We start from the raw sequence: 13,572 nt of genomic DNA, 5'->3' as shown, positions 1-13,572 counted from the left end.
TCCCTTTGAGAGACTGCAAGTTGCTACCAGAGGCTTGAGCCCAATCTAGAACGTATTAAAATACTTTCTGCGTGGCCGACATGGATAGGAAACATGTAGGCCGTTATCAGAGGCAGACTTTCTGCTGTCAGCCATATTATTGTCTGCATGCTCCCCCTAACAGATGGCTGCAAGGCACTTTGCTCTCTTGAACCAACAAACCCCAGAACTATCTGAAGGTTTACGACCATCAGTAGCAGGGCTGTGCTATTGCTAGTCCATTACATGCACTCCTGAAGTGGATCATCTACAAGGTCATGCGTTTGGGAGCAGGCAAATCTACACCGGCGTCTGGAATTCTAGGTGGTTGCTGGTTAACCTTATTCTTTCCGGGTAACTATTTGAGAATGCAAGTTTTAGAAAACAAGGATGTGGTCAGGACGAGTGGGGCCTCTCTTGAGCAGAACATCCTAACCATTGGCAGCTGGACTGACATTTGGATTGATGGAAGGTTCGTCCAGTGCCATGGGATGACGGGTGTGTGCTACAGAAGGCTTGAAATGAAATACATGTTGTCAATGACACCCAGCACAGAGCTCAAAGGGAGACAGTCATGTTGTGCATGGCAAAGGAGTAGGGAGAGTAGCGGACCAAGGTAGAGACCATCTTTACCTACTTCTAATAAACAACAAAAATATCAGCAGTCTGTAGCCACTTCAATTATTAGTGTTCCTTACACACACAGCTGTGTCACTTATGGACCTTTAACATGTTGCTATCTATAGGTGTGTTTGCCCATTTCTGGCCAAATGCAACTGCGACTCAACTCGACTTTCTTGCTTGGAAAAGGTTTACTTTGCTAATTTTTAAAATACTGCTTTCACTCTGCTGCTATTACATGTACTATAATTTGGGGGAACATTTTATTGTGTTATACTCCCTTTTCACTTGCACTTTGCACTTTCTTGAGGCCAGTTTATTCTTAGCGGCCATTTTTGCTGTTCCTCGTGCCATTCGCGGTCAGCGCTCTAGTCGCTGCACGCTGTGCGCTGTCCTCACACAACCCTATTTAATGGGCTGTACTTAGGCGTGCAGCGCTTGGAAAAGGTTTACTTTGCTAATTTTTTTAAATACTGCTTTTACTCTGCTGCTATTACATGTACTATAATTTGGAGGAACATTTTATTGTGTTATACTCCCTTTTCACTTGCACTTTGCACTTTTTTTGAGGCCAGTTTATTCTTAGCGGCCATTTTTGATGTTCCTCGTGCCATTCGCGGTCAGCGCTCTAGTCGCTGCACGCTGTGCGCTGTCCTCACACAATCCTATTTAACGGGCTGTACTTAGGCGTGCAGCGCTTGGAAAAGGTTTACTTTGCTAATTTTTTTAAATACTGCTTTTACTCTGCTGTTATTACATGTACTGTCATTTGGGGATAATTTTTTGTGTTATGTGACATTTAGAATTTGCTGACATTTTTTATCGTTCGGAGTGTGTTATACTTCCTTTTCACTTGCACTTTGCTGAGGCCAGTTTATTCTTAGCAGCCATTTTTGCAGTGCCTCGCGCCATTCGCGGTCAGTGCTCTAGACACTGCACACTGCACGTCGTCCTCATGTTACCCTATTTAATGGCCTTTACTCGGACGCGCCTAAGGCAAGCCCGTCTGCGCCCGTCAGCGCGAAGTCAGCGTCCAGGGCCAGTTATGCTGCCCGAGTTGGGCCATCTGCTAGTAATGTACTCCAGTTACCGGGTGAGCTCCTACAAACACTTCTGCCTCCCTCTTGCCCTTCACACAGCGGCAGCACGATGCTCTCCAACTCAGATTTTGTTTGCACTGACTGCGGCTTTACTCTGACATTAGAGCCCTCTTCTTCTAACAATCTGCCTCATAAATCTTCGAGGGCTTTGCGTATTATAGCTGCCCTTATTAATGCTAGATCATTGAGGAAGCATCATGTGGATTTGTTTGACCTGGTCTCTAACGATTCAATAGACTTGCTGTTTATTACAGAGACCTGGCTGGATTCTTCATCCAACCCTACTCTTGCGCCGGCTACATCTGCTGGTTATAAGCTTCGTCGATTGGACCATCCAGTTGGCAGAGGGGGTGGTTTGGCCATTTTGCCCAGGGATAACTGGGTTCTCCATAGCGAAACTTCCAGTCTATGGGGCGAGTGTGAGGTTTTGGATTTCAGCATCCAGTTTTCGGCCCATTTCACATTAAGTGGTTACCTCATCTACCGTCCCCCTGGTCCGGCTGGCGCCTTTCTTAAATCCTCTGGGGATGCGGTAGCTGAGCACGCACTGCGTTTCTCCCATTACATGGTTCTGGGAGATGTGAATCTTCACCTCCATCAACGTGAGGCTGGAGACTCAGCTGATTTCTTTGACTCCCTTCAATTGGCTCAACTTTCTCAATGGGTCATTCATCCTACTCATCAAGGAGGCCACATCTTAGAACCCATCTGTTCTAATTTCCCTATTCAGGTGGTCAAGCCCTCTCCTGTTTCTTGGTCGAATCACTTCCTTATTTGCTTTTCCTGGAAAGTTGCCCAGCCCGCCCGGCTGGCTTGTTGCCATCGCCCTCCGGCATTTAGCAAAATTGACCCTCTCCAGTTTATTAGCACTTTGGCTGCCTCTCGGCCCTCCCTTCAGCAAGACCTGGAGGGTAATGTGACCAGGTTTACTGAATGGATCTCTGATTCGGTGTCCGCCCTATCTTCACTGTGCCGGCCTAAGCTGGCAAGAGATTCCCCTTCCAAACCTTGGTTTACTCCAGAGTTGAAAGCCCTGAAACACGAGTCTAAAATATTGTAGAGGGCTTGGCGTTCCAGCTTCTATTGTCCTATGGCGAAACACTCAGATCCAAGCAAAAAAGCTATTACGCCGCTATAGCGGTCGCTAAAAGCCCATACTTTACGTATCGACCAGGCCAACAGTAACTCAAAATATATTTTCCTAACTGTGCAAAGTTTTATGTCCCCCAGTGCTGAGGCTCGTGCCGCCCCAGACTCTGAGTCTTGGTGTAATACTCTTGCAAAGGTTTTTCTGGACAAAATATGCACTACACAAGCTAGTTTCTCCTCCTGTGCCACTTTGCTTATGGCTTCCCCTTCGAGCCGGCCTGCAGCTGACCCTGCTAACACGCTGTCAACCTTTGTGCCAATAGATCTGTCTGGCACCCTTAAAATTATTAAGGCCTTGAAGTCAGGTTATCCAACTGAGCCCTGTGCTGCTAGACTTCTGGCTGCTGCTGCGCACATTATCAATCCAGAAGTTAATCAAATTGTTAACATGTCCTTGCAGGAGGCTTCTGTTCTAGTGTCCTGGAAGCAGGCACAAATTCTCCCTCTTCTTAAGAAGCCGTCCCTGGACCCGTTGATTCTGGAAACTTCCGCCCAATCTCGCTTTTGCCAAGTCTGGCTAAGGTCTGTGGGAAGGTGGTTACAAATCAACTTACCAACTATATTGAGGCATCTGGTTTGTTACACCCTGCACAATCTGGCTTCCGGGCCTTGTATAGCATGGAGTCGGCATTGCTAGAGGTGTCAGAAGCAATCCGCGAGTGCCTGGATGCCGCCAGGAGAGCCGCATTAGACATACTAGATCTCTCAGCGGCATTCGACACAGAGCCCCACTCCCTGCTCCTTGATCGCCTCTTGGAGATTGGCATATCTGGGTCTGTCTGGGGCTGGATCAGGTCCTTCTTGGAAGGTGGCACGCAGCAGGTCTGGCTTCCACCATGTGCCTCTGCGCCCCAGCAAGTGGCCACGTGTGTCCCGCAGGGGGTCATCCTTTAGTCTTCTCCTTTTTAACATCTATGTCACCCCGCTGGTCTATCTAGCAGAGACATTAGGGTCTAAGTTGATGGCCTACGCTGATGACACCCAGCTTCTATTCTCTTGGGGAAGGGAGAATGACCCAGTCCTTCCAGCTCAACACTGTATGTCCTCTGTTTTTCACTGGCTCGCTCAGGCGCAGCTGAAGTGTAATGAAGAGAAGTCAGAGGTTATCTTGTATGACGTTTTTCCTGCTAACTTCAGAGAGAGGCTGTGGCCCTCGGTCTTCCCCTTGCCTAGCGCAAAAGGAAACGTGGCAAAAAATCTGGGGGGTTGGGTCAATGAGAACCTCACTTTCTCTACCCAGGTCAAGACGCCGGCTGGGATCTGCTTTGGCACTCTGAAAGCTCTGAGGAAGTTTCTTCCTCTCCTCCCAAGACCTGCTAAAGAAACTGTTGTCCGCGCCTTGATCCTGTCCCGCCTGGATTATGCCAATGCACTGTATGCTGGCATCCCCGGCTACCTCTTGAATAAATTACAGGTGGTTCAGAATTCGGCTACCAGACTCCTGCTGGGTCTCTCTAGCAGGAGTAGTGTACGTGGTCATTTGGTTCCCAGTGGAGTCCCGAATAAAATTTTAAATTGTGGCTACTGCCCATAGTGCTCTACATGACCGAGGACCTTTTTTACCTACAGAAGAGATTTGCCTTCTACAATCCAGTGAGACAGTTGCGTTCCTCTTCTCAACTTCTAGTACAGACCCTAGGTTCAACCGCCAAAAAACGTGGTGGGAGCTCCTTTGTTCGGAAAGTTGCTCTGGCATGGAATGCTCTGCCCCTGGTCCTGAGCGGCATTCAGGATCCTATAACCTTCAAGAAAAAGTTAAAAACCCTTCTCTTCTAATTTTGCTCTGGCTTTTGTTTCCTCTTTTCCAAGTACGCACCGGGACACTTTTTGGAGTATCTGTGCGCGCTATAAATTCATATAACATAACCTATAGGGATGTAAAATATGTGTTTAACCTTTGAATTCCCTCACAGCCTGTCTGTCTCCAGACCTGAAGTAATTGGAAGGTTATGCTAACTCACCTCAAGTTTAATCAGTCCTGAAAGACCTAATCCCCACACCCAATGATTTACTAATCCTGTTGCTGCTAGCCAGCAAAGTGCTGGGTCGACACAACCTGCTTTTCTTTAAGCTCATAGGCTCAATTACTGCTGCTTTGGTAACGCAGCTCTAGGAAATTGGTGCGCATTTGGAACAACACTCCTGGAATTGTCACCTGAGGTGCGATTGGCAGAGCAGAAGCGCCGGTCACGAAACCGGATGCGGCGTGTCAGGCGGCTCGTGGAATGTACCACTGTAGACTCCTGGCAAGGGGAGTAGCGGCTCCGCGGCCAACAAGCTTTGCTTCTTTATCAGTAAGAAGAGTTGGCTTCTATGGACATAATAAATATCTGAGGGTTTTACATGAAACACAATGAAAGAATTAAAGAGTATTTAGGCTCCCTTGATGCTTACAATAAAGGAATAGTTTATTACCCCAGAACGAGGTGTAAAAAAACACAGCTTTTGTTTGGCCGAACTTAAGAGGAAGGTAGAACCCTTGTACACTGCCTTGCTTGCAAACTCAGCTCCCGCTGTAAAATCACAGACTTGAGTACATACCTTGAGGTGTCATCATTCATACTTGTGCAGACAGAAAATCTTTTTTGTTGTTGCTGTTTTATATAGCGTGAGCTCGAACCGAAGGTAATGGAGCGCTTAGCATGAGCACCAGTCATATTACACTAGGGCACATTCTTGGCCCAAAATCACAGGATGTGGAGCTGACGCCAAGACTCTAACCTGGCTCCTCAGTTCCACATTCTGCACCTCTGTCCCTAACGCCGCAAATAGATGGACACAGGACACACCTATAGCCTAGTATTTGGGGGAAAGTTTGTCCTAAAACCTATTGCTAAATGTAGGCCACCCTGGATTTGGCAATCACTCAGAATTACTATTATTATTATTTGTTTAACACTTGGAGACTTTTAGATCAGTAGTCATTAATACAGAACTGTTGTTGGGTTCCATAATATGTTGCATCAGTTAAATGTTGGAATTCTACTGCGCATGATGATCAGTCTTCTGCTTTATGCTGCCGCAGTCCTTGATCTCAAATTACCAATGTCTATTGGCGAGCTACAGTGGTTCTTTTGATCCAATTTCAAGGCTCCTTGAGGTGACTTTCCGCAGGCATAGGCGCTATAGAATGAAGGAGTGTGGCATTGCTTCACTACTCTCCTGTCTAGCTATTAACAAAATGGGGAACAACTGAGTATGTTTCAAGGTGAGGGAAGGTCGATATATCCATCTTACTCATTGTGAATGGTCCACATCTCAATACAAGATAAGGCTAGGACGTCTTCTGAACACATTTGAAAATGTTGGCTTTGAAAAAACGTGATCATTTTTGTTTAAAAAATATGTTTATGATGATTAATTATAGGTGGCTCTCTTTGACAAAGTTCACAATAAGTGAAGTAAAACTTCAGAAGGTGGCTTGTTCATGCTAGTATCTCCTCAGCATGGATACCTGGGTCTATTAAACATTCCTCTTCAGTTTCAAGTCATAGTTAATAGTTAAATGGAGCACATTAACTGCAGGTTTTGTGATATAGATACAGAAGGTGTGATAGTTAATTTCAGTGCTTAATTTGTAAAAGGGTAAGTGCTGGAGCCCAAAGCTTTTCTCAGAAGCTCGGCTTCTCGAATACCAAGATCTAGTAGTCTTGGTTCCACCTCACAGATCTTTAATCCACCAGCAGACTCTCCCTACTTCTTTATGTCACTCTTGGAAGTTCTATTTAATCCCTCATTTCTCCCTTTGTTATGTTTATCCGTATGTTTCTTCCGCTTACCTTTTTCCTTGTGACGTTTTCACTGTGTTGATTTGGGTCAAAGTCTCATGTGAAAAAATAAGAGCCAGTCTGCAACAATGAGTGCCGGTGGGCCCAACTGCAACCATCACTATAAATTAAGCACTGGTTCATTGTGTGCTTCCTATATCTCACCTGACATGGAGTAGTGTGGCTCACTGGTTAGAGGCGGCAGACCCGGGAGCAGAAGTCGGCCCAGGACCAGGGTTCAATTCCCAACGCGGCAGGGTTGTGGACTTGGGTCAGCGGACTCGATAATTCTCGCGTCGGTGCTTACTCTAATCAGGGGTTCCACTTGGCAACTCTGGTCATTAGCTTGCCTAATCTCCACAACGGCCCCATCAACTCTGGGGATGCCTGGCTCCACCTTGGGGACTCCCACAGGGAAAGCCAGGATGGGTTCCCCAGAGTTATACAGCGCCAGGAAACCTACGGACAGGTAGCAGTGCGCTTTACAAGCTCAAATACATACATACATACATGTGATTTGGAATGGCTGTGAATCCAGCGTTGACAATGTCCTTTGTGCGCCCAGCATTAGGCCTATGTGGCGATGCACAATATATCATGCAGCTTGCAAACTCTCTAGCAAGCTCCCACCTTTAATCTTTATGGCAGCAATATGGTTGCAGTTACTTTTCTGGCAGGCACGAGGAAATAGAACATAAGTATTCGAATTGGAATTTATTAAATCTTTCATCCAAACGTGGATTGTCATGACAATAAGAAATCAAACACGTTTCCAACCATTACAATTTAATCTATGTGCACTGCTGGATAGAACATTCTTTCTCATCTCAGATGCGCCACAGTAGTGTGCTCACAGGTGGGTTTTGTAACCCTGTGACATTTGTACATTACAAGAGCATTATGATATATAATGAACTTGTTATGCAATGGATGGGAGAACCTTCACCTTTTTTACGGAGTACTCAAGCTCTAAATTCTGAAGGACCAAAGGAAATGTTCACATCGCCAATGATGGGTCACCAATTATGGGATAGACCCATTAACATTTGGATCCAAGGAGAACACATTTGTTAAATGATCAAAGAGGCTGTGAAGGGGCAATCATTTGTTTTCAGTGAACACAAGTACATTGGAAAAGGTATGTGCACCAGATTGGAATGCACGGCAGTGCAGTACAGGTATAATGCAAATAGGGAACAATACCCTTTGTAGCAAAGGTTGTGGTTCAGTGAGGGAGTTGTGGGGTGTAATGGCATGCTGTGGTGTCATAGAGCCAGTCAAGTTCTCGGAATGACTTTCCTAGTGATTGCCGAGAAGCTGTGGAAACATGAACCTGCTATTCGTTTGGAAATTTACCTGAATGGTTCCAGAAGTGCATTCTTCGATTGTCAGCTGGAAGACTGAAGAGGCTGGGAACTGGCCCTAGAGTGTGGTGTTTTTACCAATACACTTCAAAGTGTTGTGCATGGGCTCACTAAAAAGAAGAGCTGGAAAGCTTTCGGGCCAGCAGTGCCAAACTATTATGGAACATAGGAGCGGCCAACCTTCCCAGGATAACTGTTGGGAAGACTATCAGAAGAGAGTCAATAAGCTCTTGCTTTAAATTACTGTATCCAAAATGCGTAAGAGACTTAAGGATGGCGTTTAGGTTGGGCCAGGTTCTGTGCAAATAACTGGCATTTCGTTCCAAAGTCTGACAATCAGCCCATGTGCTATTCAACTTACAACATCTCTAGAGAAGACATCAGAAGCTGAGAGCCCTTGACTTGAAAGCCTGGACTCAGAACACAGAAGCAGCTGTGGACACATGCCAAGTAAAGATGTATTTATTTGACAGCAGGGTCTTAAAGACCTTTAACTGTTGCAATACAGAAATGTAACAAATGCTGCCTGTCTCCAAAATCTTTAAAAGCATGCCCGGAAGGCTAAAGACCCAACAATGATTTTAGCTTCGCTCACATTGAGAGATCACTGAGCCGATCCATGAAAGTCTATGGACTTGGCCTCTGGGATGAAACCCCCTTCTGTCATGCAGGCCCATCCATCGTCCAAGATTGAGCTCCACCTTCTGGAAATATTTAAATTATCTCATTCTCTTGCACCAATGAGCATTTACCCTAGGCTAGGATACTAGTCATGCCACAATTTAGTTTAATTTGTAGACAATAGCCTTGAATGTTACTGGCTCAATTCTTCGCCACCCACTTAAAAAGACACCCTGGCAGCGCCAGTGATGCAAAGGGAGAAGGACATGACGTGCTGTGCCAGGGTAAGCTGACCTGTCATTAGGTTTGCACATGATTGTGTGTGCTTGACTCAATGACTGTTCCATTAGAAGTATGATCCTTGCAGCATAATTTGTTTTTTTTGGAAAGAAAATAAATGTGTCAATCTCAGCATGTGAGGAGTTGCTCTACCTGCAGTGGCTCCATGGCATATGTCTACACTACTTACACACTCCTCTAACAAGATCCAAGAGGAGTGTCTCAAGAGCTGCTCCAATAGAAGCAAACTTCAGACCATTTTTGGGAGGACATATGCAAATCATACCTTCTCCGAGCCCTTAAGCCACATCTTACCTTGGTGTGGATGTTTTTCCACCAATCCATATTTTTACAGCGCAGCCAACTTTAAATTTTGTGGCATGTTACAGATGCACTTTATTTGAACACTCCCTAACTAAATTCTATACAGCCCAGAGTTCCTTAGTTTATTTTGCAACAAAACAAATAGTACTACCTCTGTATTCACAGTATAGACTGCCCTGGAAAAACTGGATACTTACTCCTGAGCTTTTAGATCAATATATATGAAGCCTTGGCTTCTGGGCACACTTTTCAGTATGAACATGCATGAATGAGGAAGGCTTGGTTTAGTATGACATTGCGGTGGCCTATGAAGCAGGGAAGGCACGCTAACCCTTCCCACAGTGGGAAAGGGTTGACCTGAATTCTGTGTTGTGTCTGAAGTGAGGAACAACACTAATACATCAAAGTGAAAGCACAGGAATGCACCATATTTATCCGAAACAGTGCGTTCATGTCCTTTCCCTCTGCACTGGTGTCATTTCGGCAGCTTAGCACCAATGCAGGCACTCTTGCACCATTGTGCAAGGGTGCCTGTGTTGTCGGCAGGATTGTTTTTGTGCAGGAAGGGGCACCTTCCTGCACAAAACAATCCTGGGAAGCTATGTCCTCTTTGTATTTGTGCAGCAGAGTGCAGCACACATGGAAAGAGCAATAAACAAGGAGAAATAAAGTTATTTCCCCTTGTTACGAGTCATTTTGGGAAGAGTAAGGTTATATCACATCCTTAGGTTTACATGGTTTTGTCAATCTGAGGAAGCGTTAAAATCCATGGGTGTGGTGTGGGAACACCCACCGCAGTGGAACTCCTCCCAAGTGCAGAGTAAGGCAACGCAGAGATTTTGGTCTTGATTTATTTATTTAAATGTATTCTAAATTCTAAATTGGTGTGGGATTTTTCTTGTGTTGTGTTTTAATTTTCTTACTGTTTGAAGTGCTGCATAAATACTTTACACATTGACCCTTGTTAAGCCTGGCAGCTTTTTGCCAAGCTACCCCTGGGATGAGAAGACGTTAATTTGGGGTTTGCTTGTGTTTCACCCTGACAAGGATTGTGTTTGCTGCTTGGGTAGTGTGCCAACTCCCTCAACTAGTAACGCAATTTCATAAACCCTCATTTGCCCCCAGGGGTATGTGGGGTGTGGGGGGGCAGAAAGGCTGTCAACACATTTATTCCTGGTGGGAACATGGCCATGCCCATTGTGGGCAGCCCTCACCCTTATATCGTTTTTTAAATATCCATGGTGTCAAGTGGGCTTTCAGCACCCTAGAAGAGCAGATTGAGTGTAACCACCCTCATTTGCACCTGGGGGGGAGGGGCGGAAAGACTGTCACTGCAAATATTTTGTATTGTGATATTTGTTTTAAAATCATTCTCTGGTGTCTAGTGAGATTTCTGCCCTCTACTGAGGGGGCAAATTGGGGGGTAATTACCCCCCATTCTCCCCCTCGGGGGGAGGTAGAAAGACTGTCCCCTTGTTTTTGGGATGGTGGGTGGGCAGCCGACAGCCCTACAGTTAAAGAAAAAAAATCTCTGGTGTCCAGTGGGCTTTTTGCTTGGAGCAGAAAGGCCGTCTGTTGTGTTTTTGGAGTGGGGCAATGCCATGCCCATTATGGGCACCCCCAGCCCCTATATTTCTTCTAAAGATAATCCCTGGTATCTAGTTGTCTTTCTGCCAGATTGGGAGTAATCAGCCCCATCTGCCCCTCGGGGGGGGCACAAAGACTGTCTACTTTGTTGTTGGGGTAGGGGCTTGGCCTTGTCCATGGTAGGCAGCCCGCTCCCCTATATATTTTTTAATGTTCCCCTAGTGTAAAGTGGGCTTTCTGCCACCTCTTGGGGGGGAGGGGCAGATTAAGTGGTAATCAGCTCCATCCACCCTGTGGCAGAAAGACTGTCTGCTTTGCTTTAGGGTTGGGGCATGGCCATGCCCATAGTGGGCAGCCTCCGACCCCTACATATATTTTTTTTATGTCCCTGGTGTCTAATGGCCTTTCTGCACCCCTGGCAGAGTGGGGGTACTCACCCTCACACAGCTCTATATTTAAAAATAAAAAAATCTCTGGCATCTAGTGGGCTTTTTGCCCCCATCCAGGGCAACGGGGGCAGATTGGGGTTAATTATCTCAATTTTCACCCGGGGGCAGAAAGACTGACATGTTAAGGAGGGTGGAGAGAAGCACAACACTTGCTAAAAAGAGGCCACTTCCCCCATCCCTTATGCCTAGTAGGTGGGTCATTTGCGACGCCCTTGGAATCGCAAAAGGTGTACTATACACCTTCATACATGGTATTTTGTGATTTCCTAATTGCGAATCCTTGTGATTTGCAATTAGGGAATTGCAAATAACTATCTTGGTACATCTGGCTCGTAGGTAGAGTGGAGTGGGTTGAAATGTAGTGGGGTAGACTGTTATGCCGTACAATGTAATAGCGTACTGTGGAGTGAAATAGAGTGGAGTGTTCTACAGTGGAGTGGCGTACAGTGGAATAGCATAAAGTGGAGTGGCATACAGTGGAGTAGTGTACAGTGGAGTGGTGAAGAGTGGAATAACATTTAGTGTTACTAGTGTACAGTGTAGTGACATAGAGTGGAGTGGCATATAGTGGAATAACGTACACTGGAGTGGCATAGAATGGACTGTCATTCAGTCGAATAGGGTAGAGTGTAGTAGGGTAGAGTGGATTGGCATAGAGTGGAGTAGTGTAGAGTGGAGTGGGGTCAGTGCAGTGACATAGACTGGAGTGGCATAAAGTGGAGTGGTGTAGAGTAGAGTGGCATAGAGTGGAGTAGTGTAGAGTAGAGTGGCATAGAGTGGAGTGAAGTACAGTAGAGTGGGATATGGTAGAGAGGCTTAGAGTGGTGTGACGTACCGTGGAGTTGGATGAAATGTCATGGGTTAGACTGTTAGTGCCGGACAGTGTAATGGCATACTGTGGAGTGAAATAGAGTGAAGTGTTCCACAGTGGAGTGGTGTACAGTGGAATAGCATAGAGTGGAGTGGCATGCAGTGGAGTGGTGAAGAGTGGAATAACATTGAGTGTTACTGGTGTACAGTTTAGTGACATAGAGTGGAGTGGCATATAGTGGAATAGCGTACACTAGAGTGGCATAGAATAGAGTGGCATATAGTGGAATAGCGTACACAAAAGTGGCATAGAATAGAGTGTCATTTAGTGTAATAGGGTAGAGTGTAGTAGGGTAGAGTGGATTGGTGTAGAGTGGTGTAGAGTGGAGAGGAGTGACGTTGCATAGAATGTAGTGATGTAAAGTGTAATAACATACAGTGAATTGTCATAGAGTGGAGTGACATACATTAGAGTGGGTTACAGTGCAGTGACATAGACTGGAGTGGCATTGAGTGTAGTGGTGTAGAGTAGAGTGGCATAAAATGGAGTGTTGTAGTGGTGTACAGTGGAATAGAATTGAGTAGATTGGCGAAGAGTGGAGTGAGGTACAGACTATAGGCGTTCAGTGGAATAGGGTAGACTGGTGCCCTGTTGAGTTGCATACAGTTTAGTAATATAGAGGGTAATGGCATAGAGTGGTGTGGGTATACTGGATTGGCATACAGTGGAATAGTGTACACTAGAGTCAGGTAGAGTAGAGGGGCGTGGAGTGGAAAGAGGTAGAGGTTAATAGCTTATAGTGGAATGGCCTACAGTGGAGTATTGTATAACAGAGTGTCGTAGAGTGGAGTCAGGGAATGTATGGTGGCATACCGTGAAATAGCTTAGACTGGAGTGACGTACAGTGTAGTGATGCAGAGTGGAGTGTTGCAGAGTGGAATACCTTAGAATGGAGGGTTGTAGAGTGGAGTGAGGTAGAGGGTAGTGGTTTGAACTGTAGTGGCATACATTGTAATAGCATACTGTGGAGTGGCATTGAGTGGAGTGTTCTGGTGTAGAGTGGCGTACAATGGAATAGCATACACTTGAGTGGTGTAGTGTGAAATAACATTGTGTATTACTTGTGTACAGTGTAGTGACTTAGAGTGGAGTGGCATTTAGTAGAGTGGCATATACTGGACAGGCAAACAGTTCAATAGCCTACACTGGGGTGGTGTAGAGTGGAGAGACATAGAAGTCAATAGAGTAGAGGTTATAGCATGGAGTGGAGTGGCGTATAGTAGAGTAGCATAAATTAGAGTGGCAGAGAGTGAAGTCAGGTACAGTGTTATTGGCGTACAGTGCAATAACGTAGGCTGGAGTGGCATAGATTGGAGTGGTGTACAGTGTAGTGATATAGAGAGGCGTATTGTAGAATGGAATATTGTAGAGTTGAGTGTTGAAGAGTGGAGCAGGTTTGAGTGTAGTGGGGTAGACTGTAGT

The sequence above is a fragment of the Lissotriton helveticus genome, chromosome 4_1 (genome assembly GCF_964261635.1).
Source record: "Lissotriton helveticus chromosome 4_1, aLisHel1.1, whole genome shotgun sequence".
Classification (NCBI taxonomy): domain Eukaryota; kingdom Metazoa; phylum Chordata; class Amphibia; order Caudata; family Salamandridae; genus Lissotriton; species Lissotriton helveticus.
Note: the sequence above shows the minus strand (reverse complement) of the source record.